This window comes from Ambystoma mexicanum, chromosome 2p (genome assembly GCF_040938575.1).
Source record: "Ambystoma mexicanum isolate Mex_15411 chromosome 2p, UKY_AmexF1_1, whole genome shotgun sequence".
In the NCBI taxonomy this organism is placed as follows: domain Eukaryota; kingdom Metazoa; phylum Chordata; class Amphibia; order Caudata; family Ambystomatidae; genus Ambystoma; species Ambystoma mexicanum.
The window spans coordinates 9,376,665-9,401,494 of record NC_090923.1 but is presented as its reverse complement, the minus strand read 5'-3'; the positions used below and the strand labels follow the sequence as shown (position 1 = coordinate 9,401,494).

Genomic DNA, 24,830 nt, shown 5'->3' with positions numbered 1-24,830 from the left:
AATAAAAGGAGATGCACGTTATTAGTTTAAACATATTCTCACTCGCAGGCATCACATGTAACAGGCAGACTGGTTCTCAGTAGTAGTGATGTGCACTAGTTAATTACTCATGTTGTAATGATACCTAGGAGGGTGAGAAAACCCCATAGACCATTAGCCTAAAAGACACATCAGCATAAGTCTAAGAGTGGGAAAAAAGGGTCTCACTCTTAGCAGGAGAAGAAAATAAACCCTTTAAATCCAGCAAAGCTGCTGGGGGACTCTATAGGTAAGGGAAATTAGCCTTAGAAGAGAATTCTCGCTAACAGCTACTTGCTAGTTTCCCATAACCCGGTCCAGACCCCCTTTTCTTGTGGACTCTGATAATCACACCCTAAGTTGAATCTCAGCAAGTCCCTGCACCCTCTGAACTGTGAGAAAGAATTGCTTTCATGACATCTCCAATAACAAATGGGAATGTAGCCCCAACATTGTTAATATCCAAGAAGGGATTGCCACCATTTACTGATTACACACATTGGGCGTCATTACGATATTACTGGTTCAGAAACAAGGGTACCGGTAAGCTAACGCCATCCTGTCCATTCATTTGTCCTCTCCTCCTCCTCCGTCTACTTTCTGCTCTATCTCTGGCCCCCCTGTGGCCACTTCTCCTCCCTCCTTGTCTGCCTTTTCTCTGTTCTCCCCTGACGAGGTTGCTAGACAAGTCCTATCTATGAAAGTCTTGTCAAAACAGGTTCTCCCCTTTTCTTCCAAAACCATCAAGGACCACATTGACACCCTCCCTCCTGCCCTGGCTGACTTCTGCAACCACTGCTTCGCCACTGGTGCCTTCCCTTCCCCCGAAGCACTCCCTTGTGCACCCTCTTCATAAGAAACCCTCTGCCGGCCCCTCCATCACTCATTTCCTTGGCAAACTCTTGGAAAAACTGGCCCTCTCCCAGCTTATTCTTCATACTGAATCTGTTGGATGTCTCCACGACCATCAGTATAGCTTCATAGCTGCCAGAAGAACGGAAACTGCTCTCCTGAACATCAGTGAAGACCTGCTCTCTAACCTTCTGCCCTTATCTTACTTGATCTCTTTTCTGCCTTTGACACGGTCAACCATGCCATCCTGCTCAACTGTCTTCCTGATAACCTATCAGGCTCTGGCTTGGATGACTTTCCTCTCGAACCGACCCTCCCAGGTGCAACTTGGGTCCTTCGTTTCCTCTGTCTCTCTCTCTACCTGTGGTGTTCCCCAGGCATCTAACCTTTCTCTCTGGCTATTCAACCAATACCTGGCCCCTCTTGCCCACTGCATTGCCCCATCTCTGCTGCATTTTTCAGTGCTATGTGGATGACACTCAGCTCGTTTTCAGGCTCCCTTCTGTCACCTCCTCTCCTTCTCTCATCTCTGACTGTCTTGCTGCTATCCAGGAGTGGTGTGCTGCCAACGATCTCTGCCTTAATGCCAGTAAAACAGAGATTCTCCTCATCGGCACGCCTGCTCCCTCTTTTCCTGTCACTCTCTGGCCAGCCTCTCTTGGCCCTCTTCCTGCTCCCAACTGTGGGGCTAAAAGACTTGTGGTCATCTTCAACTCCACACTCTCCTTCTTTCCTCACATCTCGGACGTCTCTAAGAAGTCACACTTCCAACTGCACCTCCTCAGAGGTATTATTCCTTTCCTCTCCTTCCTCCAGAAATTCACCGTCTCCAGAGCTCTGGTTCTCTCGAGGCTGGATTACTTTAACAGCGTCTTTCTAAATCTGCCTGCTTCTACTCTCCGCCCTCTGCAACTCATCCAGAAACTGACTGAGGGACTTGTCCTTGGCCTCGTATCTCTCCAGCACTGAAATCTCTGTATATGCTCCCAGTGGCAGCAAGGATGAAGATCAAGACACTCAGCAATGTCCACAAGGCCTTCTGGTGCCTGGGGCCTTTATACCGCCAACTCTTTCTCCATGAATACCTTCCTACTCGAGCTCTTCGTTCCTCTGCCTCCAACTCCCCCAGGGTCAGTCGCTTCTCCAAGCAACGGGTTGGTGGTAGATCTCTTTCTTCAGCTGGGGCCTTCCTCTGGAACAGCCTCCCTGCCTCTCTGAAACTTGAGGAGAACCATCTCCGGTTCCGGAAGCACCTAAAGACTTTCTTCTTTGCTTCTGCCTTCTCTCTTCTTCACCCCTGCTGATGCCCTGGATGAATCTGCACTGGTCACCTGACTACCCTCTGATCGCAGGCCCAGGTCGCTACCCACCGAGTTGCACAGCCACACTGCCCCCGGGCAACGTTTGCAGTTCGGTCTGTAGCTGTAACCCTACAGCCCCCCTTCCTGCACTTGGACACCGGCTGTCTGCACTTACCCTTGCACCTGCCACCTGCTGGCCGCATTTCTTTATTGTTTGATCTCATGCACTGCACTTCCCCACTCCCCTTCCCCCCGCACTTTTCCCCACACCTTTCCCCTGCACTTGCGCGATATCAATGTCACTTGGCCTAGTAAGATTGTTGTCTCTGTCCTCCCTTTGTTCCCCCTCCCCCTTCCTTAAACACTTGTATATAGGCGCGTTATAAATGCCATATCATATCATAGTCCATTCATTCAATTATTCAGTTCAGAGAGTTATTTCACGGATAAAGAGAAGATGTTCCCCGTTCAGGGAAGGCTCGTCAGATCCTTACATTGTCCACATGTTAGGGGACTGCTCGAGCAGGACTGTCAGGAACCTATGGCTGAATTCTCTCCCACACGTCGGCAGGAATAAAGCCTTCACAAGACCCCGGCCCTTTGCCTCCCATCATCATTAATATCACATCAGCCTGCCGTGATACTGTGGATGACTGCCTGCCAGTGCTTGGTCTTGTCAACCATCCCTTCCAGCTGCCTTCTGCCATGCCCATCTCTCTGTACTATAGAGCCTGGATATCATCGTCAATTTTCCCTTTACAGGTGGGCTGCCCACCGGACCGTCTCGCCATGGTAGCCTGAACCTGCAGGAAGCCTGAGCAACTGGTTGGTGGGAGGCCTCTGGGAAGCCTAGACATTGATTGCTCCTTAGTTCTCTCCTCAGCCTCAATGAGAAGCGTCTGATCTGCAGATAGTTGGAGCTGGAAGACTGATGGGCTCTGGCAGGGAGGTATTTAGGGAGAGAGAGCTGAGGGCAGCGGGGTCCCAGGTCCCAGACAGCCTGGTCTATAATGCAGATTGTCTTGAATTTGATACTAGCAGCAACCGGAAGCCAGTGGAGGGACATCGGGGCTGGAGAGATGCAGTCACTGGATTTGAGGCCAAGGATAAGTCTTGCAGTCCTGTTCTGTATTAGTTGAAGGGGGCAGAGGGGTGATAAAGGAAGATTGAGGAAGAGGCTGTTGCATTAGTCAAGCCTAGAGAGGATCAGAGCTCCAGAGACATTTGGCTTCATTCCGAGGTCAGCAGTAACCCGCCGGTGCCACCACTGGGTTGCCGCCGACCAGAAAACACTGAATCCGCTGCAAGAATTTCTGGTGCTACCCGGTCTTTACAGATCCTGGCGGCGCAGGCAGTCTGGCGGCAGATTCGGTAACTCACCATTCCTGTGGAGTCCCGTAGGACTCCATGGGAGTGGGCAGACAGAAGCACCAGCACTTTTGCTAACGGTGCCAGTGCTTCCCTGAAAAGTTTGCCTGCAGGGGCTGTTGCACCCGGCACGTTTAACCCTGCTGGGCGCAACATCCCCTGCAGGCAGACTCGTAGTGTGGCGGTCCAGAAACAAGGGTGCTGCCACACTTGGAATGAGGCCCCTTGAGTGTATGGGGGATGGTGGGGAATGGGAGAAGATCTCTGAGGTGCAGCTGATAGTGGGCCTTCTTTGAAAGCTCCACAATGTGAGGAGAGTAGAAGAGAGGAGTCAAATATGACATCAAGGTTTTTCACCTCAAAAGAAGGTGAGGGGAGAGGACCCATATAAGGGGGCCAGAGGGTGGGAGTGAAGGTGAGAGCTGGGGTCCCGATGAGAAGGATCTCAGTCTTACTGGCATTAAGGCAGAGATCATTGGCAGCACACCATGACTGAATGGGATCAGACCGTTCTGGACGAGAGAGGAGGAAGAGGAGGCAGTAGAGTGAAACTTGAAGAAGAGCTGCGTGCCATCTGCATAACACTGGAAGTGAGGAGAGGAGGAGGAGATCAGGTCAGCCAAAGGGGCAAGGTAGTAGTTGAAAAGCCTGGGTGAGAGTATAGAGCCTTGAGGGACACTGCAGGAAGAGGGAGTGATAGGAGAAACAAAGGTCACAGTTGAACCTGGGAAGGACGGTCAGAGAGGACAGTCTACCAATCCAGTGCTAGGCCTGTGCTTCCAAAGTTGTCACAGAGCCGATTTGTAAGGGTGACATGAATGACTGTGTCAAAGGCAGAGGAAAGATCCAGAAGGATAAGAACAGAAGGAGAGTTGGAATTGTGTGGGAGTGAGGGGCCGTTTGGGCGCCCGCCATGCATTCAGTAAAGTGTGGACCATGTGCCTCCCAATGGTGGGGGACGCCTCCATTGCCCTTATGCTAATATCAGCCTTATGCTGGCACTGGCGTAGATGGGGCTGTTGCGTGGGACACGTGGCATCCATTTTGTACACCCTCGACTCCATCTTTTTGAACTAGGCCTCACTGCGATAATACAAAAAGGCTTCTCTCCTCTGTGCAGCACCGCACGTACCGCGCTCAAGGCCCCCACCTTTTCCCTCTGTGTCTGAAAGCTTCAAAGCTCCATTCTCACGCTCGAGCCAGAGGTAATTGCAACACAAACAAATGTAACATCTTGTTCTTCCTCTGAGATCATTGTCCCGTGTGTCAACCGGCCTGAGCCAGGCCTTGTAGCTCATCCATCTCCACAAACCTGCCCGTGCCCCCTTACCCTCGCTATTGGAAAATTACTGCCAGTGTAACCCTGTGTCCCTGTTAGGTATTCTCTTGATGTACCAGATATGTGACCCTGCCGTGAAGCCCACCCCACCGTACCCCTAGCTAAAATGAGACCTCTGTCACAGTATATTGCCCCCCGCAACTAACAAACGTCAACTTTCCCTCCCCAGCCTCTTTGAAGAGTCCAGACCCAACGCGCAATCCATGTTACCATACTGGTCAAGACCCTTAACCTGGTACCCCATATAAGTCCTAATAAGTAATGGTCGATTACACGAATGCAATTTATAGGTTCATGATGATTTGCTCAAAGGAGTTGTAATGACTATTATTTAGTACATGTTTTATTGTAGTGTATTTTGTTAGCTTAGTTAGCGGCCACCTTGCCTCACAGCGACCTGACCCTCACCCCGTCCGAACACAGGCAGATGGACCTCGTGACGCTCACCCTCCCCCCAACTGAACAACCAATCCAGAGGAAGCAGCGTCTAGATCGCTATATGTGACTTCTCCTTCCAACCAATCCCGCATTATTGTAGCACCCTATGTTAGCTGCGTCATCTATGAGGTTGTTTTCCTTTATAATGGTCTGTAATTGTAATGTTTGCCTGAGCGCTCTCGGGCAGCAGAGTTCTCTGGATGCCAATTCTTGATAAAAGGTTTTAAACTCTCGCAACCCGTTCTCTTAGCCTCATTCCCCGTTGGGGTGTGTCTCATTTATTTGTATTGCACGTAGTCAAATGGGGATGGGCCCTTACAGAATCAAGATTTTAGAGCAGGTCTTTACAGGTGTTCAGTAGAGCAGTTTGCATGCCTCTGGGAGCTCTGAGGCCAGCCTGGTGGTCATAGAGACAACCAACAGATTCAGTGTTTTGGATCAGTTGGGAGATGGCCAGTTTCTCCAGGAGTTTGCCCAGGAAAGGGGTAATGGAGACAGGGTGGTAGTTGACCGGGCAAGAGAGGTTGGCAGAAGGGTCTTTGCGAAGAGGTATTTGAGAAGGGGGTGCACAAGGAGTACTTGAGGGGTAGCAGGAAGGAGCCAGTAGCAAATGAGTGATTACAGAAATCGGCCAGGGCTGGGGCCAGGAAGGCAATGTGGTCCTTGATATTTTTGGAGGAGCAGGGAAGCACCTGTTTGGAAGAGACTAACATAGATAGGTCTTATCGAGAGACCTCATCCAGTGCTGTAGGCGAGAAAGAGGAGAGTAGAAGGGAGGTGAAGAGGGGAGGCCTGAGAGGTGGGGGGGAGAGTCGAGGAGAGTGAGGAATGAATGTCCTGAGTATTGGTTAAGAAGTTGGAGGCCAGTGAAGTACAGAAGGCCTGGGATGGCAGGGGAGAAGTGGAGGCTCCAGTAGGTTTGGTGAGTTCCTTGCAGATTTTAAGCAGCTCACCAGTGTTGCTAGTGATGCCAGAGATGCAGGCTTAGATTTGGACCCTCTGTTTCAAGCGGAGGAGGAGTCTGCATTTCCTTTGGAGCAGGCGGCAGGCGGCAGGCCAGCCTGTCTGTTAGAGGATGTGCCTGATGACTCCCACTTCTGTTCAGCAACTTTGCACTTGCGTTTCAGAGAGGCTAGTTCGGAGTCATACCAGTTGTTGCGCTTGGCAGCAGGCTACATATCCATACTCATGACAGGGGCAAGGATGTCCAGGGTGTTGGTGATAGAGAGGTGAAGATTGGCAAAGGCAGAGTCAGTGTGGGAGTCAGTGAAGGGAGTGGGCGGGCAATGAAAGTGGCAGCAAAGGCAGCAACTGACACTCGCTTCAATGGTTGAATGATGGAGGAGACAGGCAGAGGCTTATGTAAGGAACTCATGGTGGTAACAGTAAAGACAGACACAAGTGATCACAGTTCAAGGGTGTTTATTAAACTGTATACATGGGTGAGGAATACACCCAATCTAAACCTAAATCTAAGATGGGAGCAAGCTACGACCGTCAAAAAATAATAAAGCAGTCCGGGTGTCGTCTTGTCAAATAAAAAGGGCCTATAGTTAAAAAAACTATTGCCAATTCTTACAGCTAAGTAACAAAATAGTGTGGGATAATGTTCACCAGTAAAGAAAGAACAGTTCACAAAATGATAAGTCAGGATGGTATAGCTTGGGTCTCCCTTCTCCATGTTTTCTGCACGGGACAAGGTGGAACTCCAGAGCACAGCACACACCTGGGCTTCTCCATCACAAGGTTCTTTTCAGCGATATCAGGACCTTCTGTTGCCAAGTCTCTTTCATACAAAGTCTCCTGCGTCTGAGGGCCTGATGTGTCAACAATAACAAAACAAATGTTCCTTTCCGTAATCTTTTATGTTGGGCGATTCACCCCTGGATCCCATTCAACCAGGCTCTGCTACTTCTTTAATGTTAGCCACCCTCAGTCGGGTTTACTACGGCCAGATACACAGTTATCATAATGTGGGATTCACTTCCCTTAGCTTTCCTCTTGACAACATATCAAAGACTTTTCGATTGTAAAAGGGGTTTTACTCAACCCTTGTATGACCACTTTGACACCTTACACCGGACTCTCCTAGGGGCTCCTTATATGTGTAGTTTAAAAAAAAGGGACCAACCAGAGTCATTCCAATGAGCGCCCACATTGCCCCGGACTACTCTGCAGTGGTCTTTCCTTGGGCTTTCTTAAAATGTCAGTAACACACAAGTTCTTTGTACATGAGTTCTTTCAATTCTTATCATGTTGCCATTTGCAAACTTCGCTCAACACAGTCCAGTTTACCATCGGGTCTCCCTCCAACTCACCGGCTGTGCTGAAATCCTTGGCCTTTCTAGTCTCTGGAGTCAAGGACGGTACCACGGTAGCAAGCGAGTCTCCCCACCTTGGTTATCAGAGCAGGAGGGTCACAGGCACCGTTGACATCTGTTACACCACATGCCAGCTATAGTTCCTAGATGCTTTGCGGGTCTGGGTCGAAAAGGGGAAGGGCACTTCCGACATGTCGTCCTTTCAGGACTCGCCACCTTTCTCCTCTGTTTTTTCTGCCGTCCTGGAATAGCGGTTTACTCATGCATTTGGAAATGGTCAAAGTGTGCTCTCGTGCTCCGCCTTTTATCCCTGCGGGGAAGGGAAAGGGCCGTCAGATGTGTGTAGTTATTGTCAATTGCCTGACTCTACCTGACCCTTGTGTTGGGACATGTCAGGTAAACAGCTATGGTGTTAGTCTGTTGTCTTTCATGGTGTAAGAAAGTGTTTGTGTTGGAAAGGGGGGGGTTAGAGCTTCTAAATATCCAACGGGGTATGATGTGGAAAAGGTGTTATAAGGAAGGGAGTACCGTGTCTCACCTGTCAGTGTCCCACTTCCACTCCCCGAAGACCCCCCATCCAGGTGATCCTCCCTGTGAGAAACCTTAAGGTGTCTTCCTTACTGGGCATTGCTATTGTATCCAGTTCCTCAGGGTGGACCAGTGAGGGAGGATCACCTGTATGGGGGGTCCTCAGGGAGTGGAAGTGGGACACTGACGGGAGAGACGCGGTAGCCCCCTTCTTATAACATCTTTTCCCCAACCTACCACGTAGGATACTCAAACACTCCACCCCCCTCCTTTTCTCACACAAACACTTTCGCATATCACGAAGGACGACGGACTATCAACCGAGCCATTTAACTGACATGTCCCAGCACAAGGGTCAGGCAAAGTCAGGCAATTGACCAGAATCACACACACCTGATGGCCTTTTCCCTTCCCCACAAGGATAGAAAGGTGGAGCACGAGAGTACAAGACGAGCAAGCTAAGCACGCCATGTCAAGAGGAGGAGAAAGACAGCGCGAACCGAGAGGGTGACAAGAACAGAAGCGACCTTGCCCTTTCTGACCAAGGCAGGTGAAACCTCTGCAGAAGGAATCGTAAGACCGTGAACAATAGCCAGTGTGTGTTGTAGCAGATGTCAACGGTACACAGGGCCCTCCTCCGCTGATAACCAAGCTGGGGAGAGACGCTTGTCTTCGTGGTACCAACATTGACTTCAGAGAGAAGAAAAGCTAAGTGGTTCATCACAGCCAGTTATTCGAGGGGAGAGCCAATTAATAGCCAACGGCTAATTGAACTGTGAAAGTACAAAGAACTGTTAATACCAAAAGGGGGAAAAACAGCGACAGAGGAGTGCAGCACCACGTGGGTGCTCTCTCAGGAAACTGTGCGATTACCCGATTGTTGAAACTACCATTAGCAGAAGGCCTTGGGAAAGGCGAGAAAGGGGCAAAGTGGTCATACAGGTGTCTAGCAAAATACTCTGTACAGTCAAAAGCCTTTGACAGATGATTATGAAGCTGTCAATCCTGCATCATAAGAAATGATTGAGAAAATGTGCGATTGACAAAGTTGGCAAGAGTGTACCCGAAGGAGGGATGCCGATAAATAGGGGGCAAAGTCTAAAGTCAACATATACAATGTGATGACAAGAGTAAACACGACAGAGGGACGTCCACATTGAACTGTTTAAAAAAACATGTATATTTGTGAACGTCACAGATGAAATTGAGTTGAAAGCTATAGTGAACTTGACGAAGGGAAGCTAACATTTGAGAAGGGTCTGAGCCTAGAAGAGGGGAATCCAGGGATGAAAAGGCATCACCCAACATACAAGCAGAAAGGAACTTTTTTTTTTATCACACCAGGTCCTCAGAGGCAAGAGAATTTTTGTAGAAAAGAGACTTAACCACTGAAGGCCCTGATTGCTGAGAGTGAAACATTTGGCTCATGCTGGGAGAGCTCAGGTGTGTGCTGTGATCCGGAATCCTACCTTGTCCCGTGCTTAAAATGTGTGGAAGGGAGACCCCCCCAACTACTGCATCCTGACTTATTATTTGTGCTATTTCTTATGAACATTATCCCACACTTCTTTTTGTATTCAGCGTAAGCAAATGGCAATAGGTTTTTCCTAATATAGGCCCTTTTTATTTGATAAGAAACCAGTAGGACAGCCTTATTATTGTTTGATGGTCGAAGCTTGCTCCCATCTTAGATGTAGGTTTAGATTAGGTGTTTTTCCAACCTACTTATACAGTTTTTTTTATTTTTTTTATTTTTATTGATTGATTTTGTTTTTGATGCTTACGCATCTTTACAAAATTATATCGAACATCGACATTCAATCATTACATCATATTTACAAAGAATTTTTAAAATACAAATATATCACAAATATATCATTACAACGTATATATACATTAAAGGAGAAATACAATCAACGCAAACACTTGTCTTACATCCAGTAGAAGAGACAAAAGTGCATCATTGACAAACAATTCGAAAACAAAACACTTGAAAGGCTTAAAACATAGTGCGTGATAACGACACATATCTAATAAAGTTATTCGAATAACAAGAAAACACATTACATGGATAGAGCTGTCACAATGATATTCACTAAGCGGACTGTTGCAATAATATTAGAGTTACAAGAACCCTACATGCAACGTGTCCAAATTAATTCTCTCCCGTATGCAGTATGTGTCGAGTTAAAGGAGGTAATAGCTTTTAGTCTTTCTGCTTCAAATACAGGACATGTTAGAAATAGATGTTTTAAGGTTTCTGTGCAATCTTCATTATTGCAAAATCTACAAATGATGTTATTTGGTTCTGAAGAATTGCTAAACCAATGCTTGGTTCTCGCTTTCGTATGTAAAAGATCTAACTGAAAGCGCAGATATGATGACCGGATTTCCTCACTAGGACAGAGCGTGAGGTATTGCAAGAGAGGTATTTGCTTATGTCTATATCGTGCATATTCGGTAAATGAAGGGTAGGAAGCAATTTGAGAGGATGTTGTAGCCCAATCGTTCAAAAAAAGCTGTTGTGTGCTAAGCGCAATTTAAATTGAAGATCCTCTGGGAGAATGTTAATTCCCAAGACTATAGTAGCTATACGCTTATTTAGATTTGCAATGGATTTTGGATGGGAGTCTCTCAACATTGTGAGAAAATCTTCATACAGAGAATTTGGAATCGGGAACCGCATCTTTACGTAAGTATTTAAGATTCGCCAATTGTGTCGCAAAGCCAAGGATTTTAGGCCTAGTTCGTGGCGCAGAATGGCATTGGGCAAATAGGAGGGGAGACCGAGAGTGGTTTTCCAAAGCTTGGCTTGTACTTTGTTAAGAAAGAGAGAAAGTTCAAGGAGACATATGTCCAGTCCATATAGAATAATTGCTTCGACCTTTTTGGAGTAGAATTTGAATAAAGGTGATAGAGAGAACTTACAGTATTTCCGATAAATTATTTTCATTTGGCTTTGAAGTGGTAATACTTTTTCAATTAATGCCTTTTGCCAAAAGGATGCGGAAGAATTATTTGCTAAATTATATCCTAAGTAAGTAGTTTGAGAGACAATCTGAAGGTAATGGGAGTCGATGTGCCATCGGAATTTGCGAAAAAAGCACCAGAATGATTGATTTTGCTGAATTAATCGAAAGATTGTTTTCTAAACAGAAGTGATGAAAAGATACTAATGTATTCTGAAGTCCAGAATGCGTGCTGTCAAAAAGGAGCACATCATCGGCATAAGCCAGCCATGATAGTTGTAGCTTTCCGAGACGCACCATGTTTGATTTAGAGAAGTCCCATTTGCCTTCAATGTCAGCGAGATATAAATTGAAAAGAACTGCAGCCAGGTTGCAGCCCTGTTTTACACCAATTGATGTAGGAATTGGGTCAGTCAATAGCCCATTATTGGTAATACGGACTCTGAATGAAGTATTATGATGCAGTAGCGCCACCAAAGACGGATCAAAGTTATATTTTGTCATTTTGTCCCAAAGTCTACTGCGAATTACGCAGTCAAATGCAGATGAAAAATCTAAAGATGCTATGAAAATGGGGCCATACGAAGGTGAATGTGAGACATTTATTAGATGGGCAAGAATGGTAGCATTAAATTGATTCCCCATATTTTTTCTAAAGCCTGCCTGGACTTTATTGAGGATATGCTGGTCCGCAATATGGGTTTCAACTTCCTTTAGTAGTAAAAGGGCAAAGATTTTAGCCGCAACGTCAATGAGAGCAAAAGGCCTAAAGTTTGAAGGATTATTTAGAGGGCCTTTTTTATAAAGCGGAATAATGATCGAGCAAACCCAAGATGGGGGGAGGCATTTGCTGGTGAAAATTGATTGAAAAATCCTCAAAAACACAGTAGACCAGAAATGAGGGTCATCTTTAACGACACAAGGAGGCAAACCGTCTGGCCCTGCACACTTTGAAGACTTTAATTTTGTGATCGCGATAAGAATGTCTTCTATGGACCATGGACAAGTTGATGGAATATGTGTGACTAAAGCACTGATGTCAGGCTGAGTAAATCTCAAAGGCAGAAGGTATTTTTTTTCAAAGAAGACAGACCATGATATACCATCAATTGCTGATTCCAACTGGGATGCGGGACATTTATTAGTCGTCCGAAGAATTTTCCAAATATCACAAATTTTATGCTTGCAGATATGTTTTACCATATTCTGGTCACCTATTAGGTGAAATAAAGCACAGGCAGCTTTTATGTTGTTCTTATGTTTACTTAGCAGGATGTTTTTAGCTGCATGATAAATTATAGTATCCATGTGATAGAACTTGTTCCTTAATTCTCTAAGTGCACGGTTTCTTTTGGATTTTAGCTTAGTAAATGTATTCGATAGAAGCAGTGACGAGTGTGAGGGGTTCGATTCCTTAGAATTAGATTCTGCAATAGCCTCAAGGTGCGACTGGATCATATGTAGATTCCATGAGAGAATACATTGAGAGGAATAGACATCGATGTTAGGATCAGGCCACCAATTGCGATTGACTAAGAATGTTAGACGGCGACAAGTAGAAGTGTTCCAATGAATGGAGAGAAGAGGTCTGTCTATCTGAGCGATAGAAAGCACAGGCATTTTAACAGGAAAGATAGTTTCTACAGTCATCGAGCTGGAAAGAATGGCATGATCGCCATAAAATGGAAACAAAGAGGTAATTATACAGTTATACAGTTTAATTAACACCCTTGAACTGTGATCTCTTGTGTCTGTCTTTACTGTTGCTACCGTGAGTTCCTTACATCCCCCACAGGTCCACCCCCAGGAACTGGATCCAATAGCAATGGCCGTGTCCTGGCCACCTGGATGACAGACCTCCAGGGACTAGCAGGTGAGACACCTTCAGGTTTCTCACACTTAGCCGGGGAACCTAAGATGAGAAGACAGGAGAGCATGGTCAGAACTGTTCAGAGGTGTACTGAGAGGGTTGGAGATGAGGGATGTCTGAAGAGATGACAGCATCAAAGGTATGACTAGAATAGTGTGTCGGACCAGAAGGGTGAATGGTGAGGGAAAGAAAGTTACAGAGGTGGTAGAAGATTCCAGTGGCAAACGCGGGGGAGTCAAGGTGGATAATTAAGTCTCCAAGGAGGAGAAGCTGGGAGTTGGCGGCAAGAAGAGAAGAGGCAAGGTCAGACCACGCCGAGAGGAAGAGGGAGACCGGACCAGGGGTCCTGTAGATGGTGGCAAGGGTCAATGAGAGGGGTGGAGAGACCACCAAACCTGCAGATGAGGCATTCAAAGGAAGAGTAGGTCTGAGTGGGAATGATAGTAGCAGAGATCCAATCAGGAAAGATCAAGGAAACTCCGCCTCCAGAACGGTTAGGCCTGGGCTTAGAGAGGATAATGTAGCCCTCAGGGAGGAGAGTGTCAAAAGCTGTGACAGAGCTGGCAGTAAACCACATGTCTGTGAGAGCGAGAACTTCAAGGTCAAAGTCTTCAAGAAGGAGACAGATGTTAGAAAAGTGTTTAACAACAGTTCGAGAGTTGAGGGTCGCTAGGTGAAGCTGGTTGCCTCCTTTGGAGGACTTCCGAGGAGGGCCACAGGGATGTGGTATGCCCATCAGTGGTGGAGGCAGAAGGAAAAGTGAAGAGAGAAAGGAGGAAGTTGATGAGAGATGGAAGACGCTTATCAAGAAGGAGAAGGTTGGGCTGAGAGCCCGGTGCCATGACAGTGCCATTCAGATAGACATTAATGATGCACCTAGAGGATGAGAAGCCTGCCAAGAGGACTTCCCGTCTGGTGCCACCATTAATGGGCGAAGAAGAGTAAAGAGAGAGGGCGTATACCATATGCAGAGTCCATAGGTAAGGGCAGGGAGCGACAAAGAGCATGTCAGTGACAGTCTGCCTGACGTAGGTGTTGGTAATGGGCAGGCCTGGAATGGAAACCAGGAGATCTTTTGGGAACTTTTTTCTTCCTGGTTTCGAGAGAGAGGTAGGATAGTTGAGAGAGTAGCAGTTGGAGTAGATCGGAGAGATGGCGAGCACCATGCAATCCATTATTATTATATGTTTTAGTTAGAAGTTTGGAAGATATTCCTGCAACCATCAGTACGTCTCCCAGAGCTTCCTGTCAAGTAAATTCCTGTGAGCATAATAAAACACTTCCTGTTCACACTGAAAGCAAAGAAATCCACTTGAGGAGTCCTCCAACGGGAGAACAAATGCTCTAGAACTTCCTGATAAAGCTCCCACTAGTGGAAGGCTAAAGTCTGTCTGCTGTGACATTCTCCATATCAGGAAGATGAGCAGCCATCTGAGAGACTTCTTTCTAGAGAGCCCAGAAACACAATCGCATTGTTTATCTGCACAGCAGCAAAGACCTGCACTACCTTGTTTTCTTGAGGTAATGCAAGGCTACTCTGTTGCCTGTCAGAACCAGCACAGTTCTGCCCATCACAGAGGAGAGGAAGGCAGCCAGATGTATTCCTCACAGCTCCAGCAAGTTGATGTGATTCTGCGACAGAGAGGAAATCACTGTCGTTCATCGTCCAGTCCAACAGGTGAGCGCCCCAACCTGGCAGGGACGCATTTGTGACTATCATCACCCGAGGCAAGTGCTGAACACAAATTCTAATATAATAAATATCAAATAAGGGTTAAAGTACAGTTCCCCTGAATGGCACCATATTCAGTGATAAGGGGCACTTTTACACGGTTGATGTCTTGGACATCATTCAGATCTCTTTGCTGGCAGGAAAGTGGCGTTGCCTGCCATTGATAGATGTATCCTTGAGAAAATACTCATGGGGCTGTTACACGATTTGTGTCTCTCAAGTCCTGTTAACTAATTTGTATTTGTATTTATTTTATTTATAAAGCGCAGCCAAGCCCAGGGGCATACGGGCGCGTAAATTAGATCTGGTTACAGTTACATTTGAGTGCAGTAAACAAAGGGTACGTTACCGTTACAGAAAGGTACATACATTAGTATTACAGATACATATATACATGTTGCAATGTTCATGTGGCAGGCAGTGGAGGCTGCCGATAAAATATAGTCCAAGATAAATCATTTACAATCTGTACAGTAGGCAGTCAGTCGTTCAAGGATCTGGGAAGTTTAGGTTGTCATTGTGTCCCTGTTGTGAAGCCAGCGCTTCGTGTTGCCTTTGAATAGGTTAAAGGAGGGTTCTGACCTAAGAAGCGCGGGCAGTGTGTTCCATAATTTCGATGCTTGTACAGGGAAGCTAGCTCCACCCGAGTTATGGAGTTTGAATCTCGGTATGGACATAGTGTTTACTTGAGCTGCTCTGAGTGGTCTTGATGATGTATGTGGTGTAAGTTGGTTGGTGAGGTAGGCTGGTGCAAGGTTGGCCCTGGCTTTGTGTGTGAGGGACAAAGTTTTGAGGGATATTCTATGCTCTACTGGGAGCCAGTGTAGATTATGTCTAGTCTCAGAAATATGCAACTTTTTAGGGATGTTGAGGGCTGCCCTGATGGCATTATTTTGAATAACTTGTAGTTTGTTGATATTTTTGTGGCTAGTGCCTAGGTAAAGGGCATTACAATAGTCTATTTTGGATAGGACTAGTGCTCTAGCAGGAGTAATGCAATTGGGTGAGGAGATGAACGGCCTACATGCAGTGATCAGCTTGCAGGTGTAAGCGGCTGATGATGCTACTGCATGAGTTTGTTTGGAGAGGGATAAAGTGGCATCAATGTAGATGCCGAGGGTTTTTGTGTTGTTTGAGACAGGGATGAGATTACCATCTATAGTCAAAGATTTGAAAGCAGAGTTTAGATTTTTTAATTTGGCGTGAGTACCAAGGATGATCAACTCAGTTTTTTCGTCGGTGAGACAAAGTCCATGATGTGCCATCCATGCTTGTATTACTGGGTAGATTTCATTAAGGGTTTTGCTGTCTGTTTCATAATTACCCGAGATAGGAATGAGTATCTGGGTGTCGTTGTTAGGCAGAAACCTGTGCAGTTCCCTTGGGGACCACTGCAAAAGGTTTAGGACTACAGGTGTTGGCAGTAAACCCACTTGGTAGCAGTCTGTACCACCCAGATTTACCTGGTAGCTGTGGCTGAGCAGTCAGACTTCCCTCAAGAAGAGTTAGGCAGTATGTAAAGTATACACAATAGGCACTCAGACACAATAGCACAAGCAAACACTGACCAGAGCTTTGGTATCAAGGTATATAATTATTTATTTAAAAACACACTTATTGAAACACTCCAGCACTATTATTGTAAATCACTCTAAACACAGTTACTATTATTATCTATACATCCCTTATTCCTTATCAGACAAGTTTTAGTTAACACCACTTATTTCCAGACAGAGGTGAGCGCTTAACTATAGATGGCACTCCAATAAGTTAACGAAAAAGGGAGGGAAAAAGGCAGAATGTAGGAAAATAACCACACTAATACTTAGGAACTCTTAAGCAAGGCAGAAAAGTCAAAAGTTACTTGTGAGCCAAACTCCATAGGCCGGCCCACTCTTGGAGAGAGCAGGACACAAATGCACCCAAGATCACACAATGACAACACGCTTAAAAAGTCTTGCAGGGAGTTCAGAAAGGTTTTAGTTAGGCTCAGAAAAGTTTAGCCAGGGTGTCCCAGGATAACCTAGGGTCGAAAGCTGGGGGCTAAATCTACCCCGTACAGTCGGTTGCAAGGGAAGCCAGGCGGAACACGGTACCTTATGTGGAAAGGATCCTCCAGCGGAGGCAGTTGTTCCTGGCAGCGGGTGCAAATCACGACATCGTCCAGAGGAAGAGAAGATCTCGACGTGGAGGAAAGATGAAGGTCGTTGCACTGCCAGGGAAGAAACCAGCCGCAGAGTTTTCCGGTTAAACGTACTAACCTTTGATTTGCGGTAGTGGTACAATGTGGTATCCCGGTTGCCGGGGTGCTTGGCACAGGCAAGGCGGCCACAAGATGCTCCAGGAAGCGAAAAAGGAAGCAAGCTGGTTATCCCCACCAGTCGAAGGAAGAAGACTCTCTGGGCTGGAGATCTCCTCTGTCGTTGGGAAAAGTGGTGAGACGGTTCAGCAGGGCTCCACCGGTGGTGTCATCGTAGCAGGTCGGCTCAGCTTCTCCCTCGTCGGATTCTTAGGTCCTGTGGCGACTTCTAAAGTTCCAGTCCCCAAAGCCCTGCTTTTATGCAGAAAACCCCCATTCACTCAGCCTAGCTGTCACTCAAACATGCTAAGTGGTGAGCCGGCCGGCTCACCACTTGGGCCAATCAGGACGGAGTGTGACTTGAGTTGCCTAGGCAACTCAATCCAGGGTGCCTAAATCCCCCTCCACCCCTCCTAAGTACCCCAGACAGAGTGGCACCACTGTGGAGGGCTTCTGTGGAGAAGCCCGCCAAAAAGTGGAACAAAGGGCTCAACTTGGGTTGGAGTCACAGAAGCGAACACAACCGCCATTTTAGAACCGAGTTCTGGCAAAAAATACCAACTGGAGAATTAATGTTAAATAAATAAACCGGCGGTATGTTCGAGGCTATATCAATTAAATAATTAAAGTTGGTAGCCTCGAACAATCGGAAATCCCATAGAGATATATTTGCGGTCAAATATAAAAAGTAGTATCCACTGCCACCAGCCAAAACTCAATCAGGGGGGACGGAGACGTGCCCCCTCAACTAACAGACCCCGGGGCAATCAAATTGCCCCGGCCAGTACGTCCACAATATGATGGTTTGTACTGGTTCTGTTCAGAATTTGAGACTAGTAAAGTCAATGGTGACTTTACATGCCCTGGGAGACAGTAGTCAGTCCCAGGGTATGGAGTCTATATCGGGGGGTCACTATGACACCCCTGTGTTACTGCACTGAGGGTGCTGTGTAACACACATCACAAAAACACATGAAGCCCTATGGAGTAAAACACCCCATAGCCCATTAAACACATCTAGAGTCAAAGAAACATACTCAAATCATGCCCAAGAGTGAGGGTAAAAGAGTCTCACTCTTGGCAGGAGAAACAAAATAAACCCCAAAAATCCAGCAAAGCTGCTGGGGGACTCACTAGGTTAAGAAATTCAGCCTAAACAGAGAATTCTCCCTAACAGTCGTCCGCATAATTGGTATTCGTGACACACAGATAGTCAAGGATATCAAAGAGGGGCTTTGTAAATACATTATAGAGCGTTGGGGACACGCAGGAGCCTTGCTGGACTCCACAAGGTACTGGTGAGGGTTCAGCTGAATTAGTGGGAGAGAAGACCCTCATGGTTCTGTTCGCCAGGAAGGAACTGATCCAGGCAGTGGCTGCGTCTGAAAAGTGTGCTGCAGTTTTCAAGTGGTGACAGAGTGTTTGGTGGTTGACCAAATCAAAAGCTGCTGACAGGTCAAGCAGTAAGAGGAGTGCAAGTTTACCGTTGTCTTTTAGGATTTGGATCTGGGTAGTGAGATCTATTAATGCAGTTTCAGTGCCGTGTCTGGGTCAGAAGCCGGATTGCATTAGTCCCAGGAGATTGTTTGATTCTAGATAAGCCTGTATTTGCAGATAAGCTGCTCTATCCAGTATTTTTAATAAGCAAGGTACAGTTGTTACCGGCCGGGTAGGCTGGGTCCAGAGTTGTTTTTTTGAGTAGAGGAATGACCCAAGCGTCTTTTAAGTTATCAGGCACTACTCCGTATTTGAAGGAGGCATTGATGAGGTTAGTAATAAATGGTGCCAGGTCATGTGCTGCTGCTTTGATGATCGGGGCAGGGCAGGCATCACCTTGGCAATTTGATGGTTTAAGTTTCCTGATGATGTTTTCTATTTTCTATTCTAATTGTGTACTTCAGCAGATGATGCCTAATGAGTTCACTGCTTGGGACTTTTCATGGTGTCCATTTGCTTCCATGCTCATCCCTTCATTCTTTCCTTGAACGCTACATCCCAGGTCCAGCATCCATCAGGGATGTTCTTTAACCCATTCCAAGGTTAATGAAAATAATGGTTATAAGTTTGGAGTGTTATGATCTGAGATATCCTTTAAATATATGTGTCTAAATATAAATAAATGCTAATTAATCCACATTGATATTTTCTAGCAGTTGTGTTAAGAAGTGTGTTGCCCAAGATTAGGAGCATTATGGCAGTAAATGATCAGAGTTATGGAGGTACGCATTTCACTCAATGTAGACCATGCATATCATCACTTTACGTACTTATGAAAAGCAGCGATGTGTGTATACCTCAAAGGGAGCCAATCAACAGCTACTTCTAAGCCACGCCCACTGCTAATGATACATGCACCACTTGGACTGATGGTGATGGGTCCCTAGGGACTGATGGTGATGGGTCCCTAGGTCAGCAGAGGTGAGGCGCTGCTTCTAAGCCACGCCCACTGCTTATGATACATGCATCACTTGGACTGATGGCGATGGGTGCCTGGGGCATCAGAGCTGAGGCGCAGCTTCTAAGGCACGCCCACTGCTTATTATACGTGCATCGCTTGGACTGATTTGCTATGGGTCCCTGGGTCAGCAGAGATGAGGCGCTGCTCCTAAGCCGCGCCCGCTGCTTATGATACGTGCATCGCTTGGACTGATGGCCATGGGTCCCTGGGTCAGCAGAGGTGAGGCGTTGCTCCTAAGCCGCGCCCGCTGCTTATGATACGTGCATCGCTTGGACTGATGGCCATGGGTCCCTGAGTCAGCAGAGGTGAGGCGCTGCTCCTAAGCCGCGCCCGCTGCTTATGATACGTGCATCGCTTGGACAGATGGCCATGGGTCCCTGGGTCAGCAGAGGTGAGGCGCTGCTCCTAAGACGCGCCCGCTGCTTATGATACGTGCATCGCTTGGACTGATGGCCATGGGTCCCTGGGTCAGCAGAGGTGAGGCGCTGCTCCTAAGCCGCGCCCGCTGCTTATGATACGTGCATCGCTTGGACTGATGGCCATGGGTCCCTGGGTCAGCAGAGGTGAGGCGCTGCTCCTAAGCCGCGCCCGCTGCTTATGATACGTGCATCGCTTGGACTGATGGCCATGGGTCCCTGGGTCAGCAGAGGTGAGGCGCTGCTCCTAAGCCGCGCCCGCTGCTTATGATACGTGCATCGCTTGGACTGATGGCCATGGGGCCCTGGGTCAGCAGAGGTGAGGCGCTGCTCCTAAGCCGCGCCCGCTGCTTATGATACGTGCATCGCTTGGACTGATGGCCATGGGGCCCTGGGTCAGCAGAGGTGAGGCGCTGCTCCTAAGCCGCGCCCGCTGCTTATGATACGTGCATCGCTTGGACTGATGGCCATGGGTCCCTGGGTCAGCAGAGGTGAGGCGCTGCTCCTAAGCCGCGCCCGCTGCTTATGATACGTGCATCGCTTGGACTGATGGCCATGGGTCCCTGGGTCAGCAGAGGTGAGGCGCTGCTCCTAAGCCGCGCCCGCTGCTTATGATACGTGCATCGCTTGGACTGATGGCCATGGGTCCCTGGGTCAGCAGAGGTGAGGCGCTGCTCCAAAGCCGCGCCCGCTGCTTATGATACGTGCATCGCTTGGACTGATGGCCATGGGTCCCTGGGTCAGCAGAGGTGAGGCGCTGCTCCTAAGCCGCGCCCGCTGCTTATGATACGTGCATCGCTTGGACTGATGGCCATGGGGCCCTGGGTCAGCAGAGGTGAGGCGCTGCTCCTAAGCCGCGCCCGCTGCTTATGATACGTGCATCGCTTGGACTGATGGCCATGGGGCCCTGGGTCAGCAGAGGTGAGGCGCTGCTCCAAAGCCGCGCCCTCTGCTTATGATACGTGCATCGCTTGGACTGATGGCCATGGGGCACTGGGTCAGCAGAGGTGAGGCGCTGCTCCTAAGCCGCGCCCGCTGCTTATGATACGTGCATCGCTTGGACTGATGGCCATGGGGCCCTGGGTCAGCAGAGGTGAGGCGCTGCTCCTAAGCCGCGCCCGCTGCTTATGATACGTGCATCGCTTGGACTGATGGCCATGGGTCCCTGGGTCAGCAGAGGTGAGGCGCTGCTCGTAAGCCGCGCCCGCTGCTTATGATACGTGCATCGCTTGGACTGATGGCCATGGGTCCCTGGGTCAGCAGAGGTGAGGCGCTGCTCCTAAGCCGCGCCCGCTGCTTATGATACGTGCATCGCTTGGACTGATGGCCATGGGTCCCTGGGTCAGCAGAGGTGAGGCGCTGCTCCTAAGCCGCGCCCGCTGCTTATGATACGTGCATCGCTTGGACTGATGGCCATGGGTCCCTGGGTCAGCAGAGGTGAGGCGCTGCTCCTAAGCCGCGCCCGCTGCTTATGATACGTGCATCGCTTGGACTGATGGCCATTGGGCCCTGGGTCAGCAGAGGTGAGGCGCTGCTCCTAAGCCGCGCCCGCTGCTTATGATACGTGCATCGCTTGGACTGAGGGCCATGGGGTCCTGGGTCAGCAGAGGTGAGGCGCTGCTCCTAAGCCGCGCCCGCTGCTTATGATACGTGCATCGCTTGGACTGATGGCCATGGGGCCCTGGGTCAGCAGAGGTGAGGCGCTGCTCCTAAGCCACGCCCTCTGCTTATGATACGTGCATCGCTTGGACTGATGGCCATGGGGCCCTGGGTCAGCAGAGGTGAGGCGCTGCTCCTAAGCCGCACCCGCTGCTTATGATACGTGCATCGCTTGGACTGATGGTCATGGGGCCCTGGGTCAGCAGAGGTGAGGCGCTGCTCCTAAGCCGCGCCCGCTGCTTATGATACGTGCATCGCTTGGACTGATGGCCATGGGTCCCTGGGTCAGCAGAGGTGAGGCGCTGCTCCTAAGCCGCGCCCGCTGCTTATGATACGTGCATCGCTTGGACTGATGGCCATGGGTCCCTGGGTCAGCAGAGGTGAGGCGCTGCTCCTAAGCCGCGCCCGCTGCTTATGATACGTGCATCGCTTGGACTGATGGCCATGGGTCCCTGGGTCAGCAGAGGTGAGGCGCTGCTCCTAAGCCGCGCCCGCTGCTTATGATACGTGCATCGCTTGGACTGATGGCCATGGGTCCCTGGGTCAGCAGAGGTGAGGCGCTGCTCCTAAGCCGCGCCCGCTGCTTATGATACGTGCATCGCTTGGACTGATGGCCATGGGGCCCTGGGTCAGCAGAGGTGAGGCGCTGCTCCTAAGCCGCGCCCGCTGCTTATGATACGTGCATCGCTTGGACTGATGGCCATGGGGCCCTGGGTCAGCAGAGGTGAGGGGCGCTGCTCCTAAGCCGCGCCCGCTGCTTATGATACGTGCATCGCTTGGACTGATGGCCATGGGGCCCTGGGACAGAAGAGGTGAGGCGCTGCTCCTAAGCCGCGCCCGCTGCTTATGATACGTGCATCGCTTGGACTGATGGCCATGGGGCCCTGGGTCAGCAGAGGTGAGGCGCTGCTCCTAAGCCGCGCCCGCTGCTTATGATACGTGCATCGCTTGGACTGATGGCCATGGGGCCCTGGGTCAGCAGAGGTGAGGCGCTGCTCCTAAGCCGCGCCCGCTGCTTATGATACGTGCATCGCTTGGACTGATGGCCATGGGGCCCTGGGTCAGCAGAGGTGAGGCGCTGCTCCTAAACCGCGCCCGCTGCTTATGATACGTGCATCGCTTGGACTGATGGCCATGGGGCCCTGGGTCAGCAGAGGTGAGGCGCTGCTCCTAAGCCGCGCCCGCTGCTTATGATACGTGCATCGCTTGGACTGATGCCCATGGGGCCCTGGGTCAGCAGAGGTGAGGCGCTGCTCCTAAGCCGCGCCCTCTGCTTATGATACGTGCATCGCTTGGACTGATGGCCATGGGGCCCTGGGTCAGCAGAGGTGAGGCGCTGCTCCTAAGCCGCGCCCGCTGCTTATGATACGTGCATCGCTTGGACTGATGGCCATGGGGCCCTGGGTCAGCAGAGGTGAGGCGCTGCTCCTAAGCCGCGCCCGCTGCTTATGATACGTGCATCGCTTGGACTGATGCCCATGGGGCCCTGGGTCAGCAGAGGTGAGGCGCTGCTCCTAAGCCGCGCCCGCTGCTTATGATACGTGCATCGCTTGGACTGATGCCCATGGGGCCCTGGGTCAGCAGAGGTGAGGCGCTGCTCCTAAGCCATGCCCGCTGATTATGATACGTGCATCGCTTGGACTAATGGCCATGGGGCCATGGGTCAGCAGAGGTGAGGCGCTGCTCCTAAGCCTCGCCCGCTGCTTATGATACGTGCATCGCTTGGACTGATGGCCATGGGGTCCTGGGTCAGCAGAGGTGAGGCGCTGCTCCTAAGCCGCACCCGCTGCTTATGATACGTGCATCGCTTGGACTGATGGTCATGGGGCCCTGGGTCAGCAGAGGTGAGGCGCTGCTCCTAAGCCGCGCCCGCTGCTTATGGTACGTGCATCGCTTGGACTGATGGCCATGGGTCCCTGGGTCAGCAGAGTTGAGGCGCTGCTCCTAAACCGCGCCCGCTGCTTACGGTACGTGCATCGCTTGGACTGATGGCCATGGGTCCCTGGGTCAGCAGAGGTGAGGCGCTGCTCCTAAGCCACGCCCACTGCTTGCGGTACGTGCATCGCTTGGACTGATGGCCATGGGTCCCTGGGTCAGCAGAGGTGAGGGGCTGCTCCTAAGCCGCGCCCACTGCTTACGGTACGTGCATCGCTTGTACTGATGGCCATGGGTCCCTGGGTCAGCAGAGGTGAGGCGCTGCTCCTAAGCCGCGCCCACTGCTTACGGTACGTGCATCGCTTGGACTGATGGCCATGGGTCCCTGGGTCAGCAGAGGTGAGGCGCTGCTCCTAAGCCGAGCCCACTGCTTACGGTACGTGCATCGCTTGGACTGATGGCCATGGGTCCCTGGGTCAGCAGAGGTGAGGCGCTGCTCCTAAGCCGAGCCCACTGCTTACGGTACGTGCATCGCTTGGAATGATGGCCATGGGTCCCTGGGTCAGCAGAGGTGAGGCGCTGCTGCTAAGCCGCGCCCACTGCTTACGGTACGTGCATCGCTTGGACTGATGGCCATGGGTCCCTGGGTCAGCAGAGGTGAGGCGCTGCTCCTAAGCCGCGCCCACTGCTTACGGTACGTGCATCGCTTGGACTGATGGCCATGGGTCCCTGGGTCAGCAGAGGTGAGGCGCTGCTCCTAATCCGCGCCCACTGCTTACGGATCGTGCATCGCTTGGACTGATGGCCATGGGTCCCTGGGTCAGCAGAGGTGAGGCGCTGCTCCTAAGCCGCGCCCACTGCTTACGGTACGTGCATCGCTTGAACTGATGGCCATGGGTCCCTGGGTCAGCAGAGGTGAGGCGCTGCTCCTAAGCTGCGCCCACTGCTTACGGTACGTGCATCGCTTGGACTGATGGCCATGGGTCCCTGGGTCAGAAGAGGTGAGGCGCTGCTCCTAAGCCGCGCCCACTGCTTACGGTACGTGCATCGCTTGGACTGATGGCCATGGGTCCCTGGGTCAGCAGAGGTGAGGCGCTGCTCCTAAGCCGCGCCCACTGCTTACGGTACGTGCATCGCTTGGACTGATGGCCATGGGTCCCTGGGTCAGCAGAGGTGAGGCGCTGCTCCTAAGCCGCGCCCACTGCTTACGGTACGTGCAGCGCTTGGACTGATGGCCATGGGTCTCTGGGTCAGCAGAGGTGAGGCGCTGCTCCTTAGCCGCGCCCACTGCTTACGGTACGTGCAGCGCTTGGACTGATGGCCATGGGTCTCTGGGTCAGCAGAGGTGAGGCGCTGCTCCTTAGCCGCGCCCGCTGCTTACGGTACG

The 24,830-nt window shown here is 50.0% G+C and overlaps 2 protein-coding genes across 3 annotated transcripts in view; one reads left to right on the top strand and one right to left on the bottom strand.

Moving 5' to 3' along the window:
• LOC138566132 (zinc finger protein 850-like) overlaps positions 1-24,830 on the bottom strand; it is a 459,100-nt gene that overhangs the window by 8,639 nt on the left and 425,631 nt on the right. The gene's annotated exons all lie outside the window — the stretch shown is intronic.
• The window catches only part of LOC138566136 (zinc finger protein 850-like), a 317,241-nt gene that overhangs the window by 146,808 nt on the left and 145,603 nt on the right, over positions 1-24,830 (top strand). The window lies entirely within an intron of this gene.